This window comes from Anguilla rostrata, chromosome 9 (genome assembly GCF_018555375.3).
Source record: "Anguilla rostrata isolate EN2019 chromosome 9, ASM1855537v3, whole genome shotgun sequence".
In the NCBI taxonomy this organism is placed as follows: Eukaryota; Metazoa; Chordata; class Actinopteri; order Anguilliformes; family Anguillidae; genus Anguilla; species Anguilla rostrata.
In genome coordinates this window covers 16,917,929-16,923,988 of record NC_057941.1, presented here as the reverse complement: position 1 = coordinate 16,923,988, position 6,060 = coordinate 16,917,929, and positions in this window count along the sequence as shown.

The window sequence follows — 6,060 nt, the reverse complement described above, 5'->3', positions numbered from 1 at the left end:
ATTTCTACAAAGGCCTTCTGAATGGCTTTCATTTGAGGCTGTTTCTGTCCTCTTTATCCTCAGCAGAAGCTGTTATTTCCCTGACGGACTTCTCCTATGTTTTGCTGACCTATTCCCCAGAATCTACCAAAGGATAATTGCTTTTCGACTTAGACCAACACTGCCAGACCATAACCAGAATATTATTTTTGTCAGAATGTTATATAGTTGGCATTTTCCAGAAAAAGTAGTTTTTTCTTTTCGGTGTATGATTGATTTTGGGCCCAGTACAAGGCAGGTTTGAGGCTTGGCAATGCTGCAAGCTGTCTATGAGCAGTATCCCAAGGCGCTAGCTTTCTCCTGTTGTATTGTGAGGTTGTAGGAGAGAGGCGTATACACATTCTAGCTGCAGATACTTACTATAAACTTGTTTCTTATTTCAAAATTTGAATTGGCTATCTTTTTTGTGTGCGTGCATATGTATGCATGTGTGTGTGTGTGTGTGTGCGCACATGGGCCCACATACGGAGAGATCTCAAACACCGACACGCAGACCTCCTCTGAGGTGACCTGTGAGCATGCAGGCGTGCCGACAGAGGGGAGGTGGGCGTCGTGCAAGGCAGAACGGGTGTTGGTTGCCATGGTGTCGAAGGGAATTAGCACTCCATTTGTATTCCGGAGCTCCAAGAAGGCAGAAGGCTCCTTCTCCCACCACCACGATGGAAAAGCAGGGGTTTCTGCCGGGTCCCCACGGAACAGACTCAGCCTCCCAACCCTCCATGTTCTCTTTCTTACGCTATCACTTCTGCTGTGGGGGATTAACGCATCTCTGCCATGGGCCCTCCAGCACCCACCATGAACAGCAGTGTCAGAAAGCGCCATTCTTCTGCAGCCCAGTGGGGTTTTTGGGTTTTTTTTTTTGAAATTGCTTAATTTTCTACATGCTTTTAAGTGCAAGCAATTTAGCTTATAGCCTTTCTAGCTGATTTGTTTTCAGTACTATTCGTATTGTATTTTACTTGACAGAATCTTTATACCAATTGCTGCTATTCAGTGTGTATAAATTGGCAGAGCAGACTGTAGGCTACTCTGGGCTATTTTGCTGAAACATCTGTGACTGTTCTTATTTGGTATAATGAAACAATAAATAAAAATGTTACCTTTTCTGTACCTTGGGTGGGATCACCTAATGATTTTTCCTTTGTACTGATCGTCTGAATGTCGTCAAAATCGCATTTCTCACTGTTTCACTGTTCTTTCTCTCTCTCTTTTAGTGTCTGTGTGCTGTGCTGACATCATTTGTGCCCTCCCTGAGACTCATGAAAGATGCCCTTCTCTTATTCCTGAATCTCTTATTGCATTTGCATCTGGCTTAAATGCCCTCGTGGCCTCCATACTACTGAGGGTACTTTGCTTGGAAAATTTTACCCCAGGGCAGATTCCACTTTCGTCTTTACTGTGCCAGCTGTTGCACTGGACACACCACACACACGCGCACGCACACACACGCACACACACGCACAGGCACACACACACACAGGCACATGCGCAGACACACGCACACGCACAGGCACATGGGCAGACACACACATGCACAGGCACACACACACGCACACACACGCACAGGCACACGCACACGCAGGCACATGCGCAGACACACACATACACACACACACACAGACTTTCCCATACAGAAGTTCGCTCTTTCACTCCCTCTCTCTGTATGCACATCGCACAGAGCTCTCGGAGGTTTATGGCTCAGTGGAGGTTTGCTTCTGCGTGCAGGTGGCACACGGAGACCCAGATCAGGGATGAGAGAGCCGGCTGACCTCCAGCCCCTCAGGGAGCGGCACGGCGACGACAGTTAAACACCCGCTCCGCTGAGCCGCGGACACAGAGGATGATCAATGGGCCCGCGGGCCCGGGTTCAAGCTCAAAGCAAAGTTAGCGTGCCGCACGGAACAGAAAATCATTGGCTGCCTTTAATCAGGCCACTGCCGGAGAAGGAGGAGGGATCGAATCAGAGGGGAGGGTCATTGACAGGTCAAACATTAAAGGCCAGAGCGATCGGAGGATAAATTACTGAAAGAGAATTCTGAGACCGATTCTTTTCGCATCTGCATTCTTGAAATGTGTCATTGCACATTGATTTCTGTGTTTAAAGGACCTGTATGCTAATATTGTTTACAGGGCAAGGCTGAGGATACGTATTGATTTCTATAGACATGCAGAGACAACAAGACTATTGTTCATTGTGGTGTCAAATGAAACATGCTCACATATTGTAGTGGACCTGCCAATAAGCACTACAGAACAGAGTAGCTGTAGGTTTTTATTCCAGAACCTTTATCAGTTGTGTGTAATTAGGAGATGGGTTTGTTAATGATTTTCAAAAAATTTCTCTACTAGCATATGTACCTATAACCATACAAAAGTTGCAATAAATGCATGTTTTTTTAAGGAGAACATTTTTGTTGTTTATATGACCTCATACATATTATTTTGTATTTGTAATATTGTCTTCATGATATTTACCTTGTTTTCCATCAATATTAAATGGGTTTTCTGATGTTTTCAAAGGTACCAATGGATTCAATTAGGGTTTAGGGCTCAAACTAGGGTTCAGCTAGGGTTAGGGTTAGGAAAACGGTAAGTCTGAGGGTTGAGGCAAGTTTACGGTTGTGTTTAGCAGCTTGAAGAAAGGTTAGGACATGGGTTTGTTAATGATTTTGAATAAACCAAAAAAAATCTCTCGTAGCATGTGTACTTATGACAATAAAAAAAAATATCTAATAAATGCCAATTTTTTAGGGAACACACTTTTTGTATCTCCAATGAGCTCAAATATATCATTTTGCATTTGTATTATTGTCTTCATGATATTTATTTTGTTTTCCACAAATTTTAAATGGGTTTTCTGATGTTTTCAAATGTACCAACGGCTTCAATTAGGGTTTAAGGCTCAAACTAGGGTTCAGCTAGGGTTCGGGTTAGGAAAACGGTAAGTTGACGGTTGAGGCAAGTTTACGGTTGTGTTTAGCAGCTTGAAGAAAGGTTAGGACATGGGTTTGTTAATGATTTGGAATGAAAAAAAAAAAATTCTCTACTAGCATGTGTCCCTATAACCATACAAAAGTTGCAATAAATGCATGTTTTTTAAGGAAACATTTTGTTGTTTATATGACTCCAACATATATTTTGTATTTGTATTATTGTCTTCATGATATTTACCTTGTTTTCCATCAATATTAAATGGGTTTTCTGATGTTTTCAAAGGTACCAATGGCTTCAATTGGGTTAGGGCTCAAACTAGGGTACAGCTAGCTAGGGTAGGGTTAGGTTAGGAAAACGTAAGTCTGGGTTGAGCAGTTTACGGTTGTGTTTAGCACTTGAAGAAAGGTTAGGACATGGGTTTGTAATGATTTTGAATGAACCAAAAAATTTCTCTACTAGCATGTGTACCTATAACCATACAAAAGTTGCAATAAATGCATGTTTTTTTAAGGAGAACATTTTTGTTGTTTATATGACCTCATACATATTATTTTGTATTTGTAATATTGTCTTCATGATATCTACCTTGTTTTCCATCAATATTAAATGGGTTTTCTGATGTTTTCAAAGGTACCAACGGCTTCAATTAGGGTTTAAGGCTCAAACTAGGGTTCAGCTAGGGTTAGGGTTAGGGTTAGGAAAACGGTAAGTCTGAGGGTTGAGGCAAGTTTACGGTTGTGTTTAGCAGCTTGAAGAAAGGTTAGGACATGGGTTTGTTAATGATTTTGAATAAACCAAAAAAAATCTCTCGTAGCATGTGTACTTAACATAAAAAATTCAATAAATGCATTTTTTAGGAAACATTTTTGTTTAATGACTCAAATATATCATTTTGATTTGTATATTGTCTTCATGATATTTATTGTTTTCCACAATTTAAATGGGTTTTCTGATGTTTTCAAAGTACCAACGGTTCAATTAGGGTTTAGGCTCAAACTAGGGTTAGTAGGGTTGGGTTAGGAAAACGGTAAGTTGAGGTTGAGGCAAGTTTACGGTTGGTTTAGCAGCTTGAAGAAAGGTTAGGACATGGGTTTGTAATGATTTGAATGAACAAAAAATTCTCTACTAGCATGTGTCCTATACCATAAAAAGTTGCAATAAATGCATTTTTTTAAGGAAACATTTTGTTTTTATATGACTCTCATATTATTTTGATTTGTATATTGTCTTCATGATATTTACTTGTTTTCCACAATTTAAATGGGTTTTCTGATGTTTTCAAGGTACAAGGTTCAATTAGGGTTTAGGGCTCAAACTAGGGTCAGCTAGGGTTGGGTTAGGGTTAGGGTTAGGAAAACAGTTAGTCTGAGGGTTGAGACAAGTTTTTGTTAGTATTCAGCAGCTTGAAGAAAGTTTAGAACATGGGTTTGTAATGATTTGATGAACCAAAAAATCTCTCTAGCATTTCTATAACCATAAAAATTGCAATAAATGCATGTTTTTTTAAGGAAACATTTTGTTTTTATATCCTCATACATATTTTTATTTGTATATGTCTTCATGATATTTACTTTGTTTCCACAATATTAAATGGGTTTTCTGATGTTTTCAAAGTACCAAGGCTTCAATTAGGGTTTAAGGCTCAAACTAGGGTTCAGCTAGAGTTAGGGTTAGGAAAACGGTAAGTCTGAGGGTTGAGGCAAGTTTACGGTTGTGTTTAGCAGCTTGAAGAAAGGTTAGGACATGGGTTTGTTAATGATTTGGAATGAAAAAAAAAAAATTCTCTACTAGCATGTGTCCCTATAACCATACAAAAGTTGCAATAAATGCATGTTTTTTTAAGGAGAACATTTTTGTTGTTTATATGACCTCATTCATATTATTTTGTATTTGTAATATTGTCTTCATGATATTTACCTTGTTTTCCATCAATATTAAATGGGTTTTCTGATGTTTTCAAAGGTACCAATGGCTTCAATTAGGGTTTAGGGCTCAAACTAGGGTACAGCTAGGGTTAGGGTTAGGGTTAGGGTTAGGAAAACGGTAAGTCTGAGGGTTGAGGCAAGTTTACGGTTGTGTTTAGCAGCTTGAAGAAAGGTTAGGACATGGGTTTGCTAATGATTTTGAATGAACCAAAAAATTTCTCTACTAGCATATAACCATACAAAAGTTGCAATAAATGCATGTTTTTTTAAGGAGAACATTTTTGTTGTTTATATGACCTCATACATATTATTTTGTATTTGTAATATTGTCTTCATGATATTTACCTTGTTTTCCATCAATATTAAATGGGTTTTCTGATGTTTTCAAAGGTACCAATGGATTCAATTAGGGTTTAGGGCTCAAACTAGGGTACAGCTAGGGTTAGGGTTAGGGTTAGGGTTAGGAAAACGGTAATTCTGAGGGTTGAGGCAAGTTTACGGTTGTGTTTAGCAGCTTGAAGAAAGGTTAGGACATGGGTTTGTTAATGATTTTGAATAAACCAAAAAATATCTCTACTAGCATGTGTCCCGCGCTTGGAATCGGCACCAAGAGATCCTGCCTCCACTACTCCAACAGAGCCAGACAAAGAAATTCTATCATACATCAAATTGTGCTGATGAAATGAACAGTACCTTTCCTCTCGTTGCTCTGGACAACAGAAAAATACACACACATGAAATCAAAGCAGTGCCTTTGCTTTCTTCTGTTCGTGTCCTGAATGGCTTCTCAGATGAGGAGTTTCGAAAACACACAAAGTAAAATTTGTGACCGACATTACTTTCGACGGACGCCGCCCAAAATGTCAGGTGTGTGCGTGCGAATGGTGTGTGACTGCCTGCGCCTTTCCGAGCGTCCTGTCGGCCGCTTCTGAGATCGGATGGGTGGGAGGAAGCCGCAGAAAGGCTTGAAGGGCATGCTGGCTCTGCACCAGCAGTAATTGGCTGTGCAAACAGAGCGCTCCCACTGCTCCCGCTGTTCCCCTGCAGGTGTTAATCCAGAGGTGACGGGGCGGCGCCGGCGGGGGATGAGGGAGGCGCGGATGGGCGATCCTCAGGAGCCCAGCGAGGCCCTACTGAAAATGGCTGCCGCACAATGGGGTTC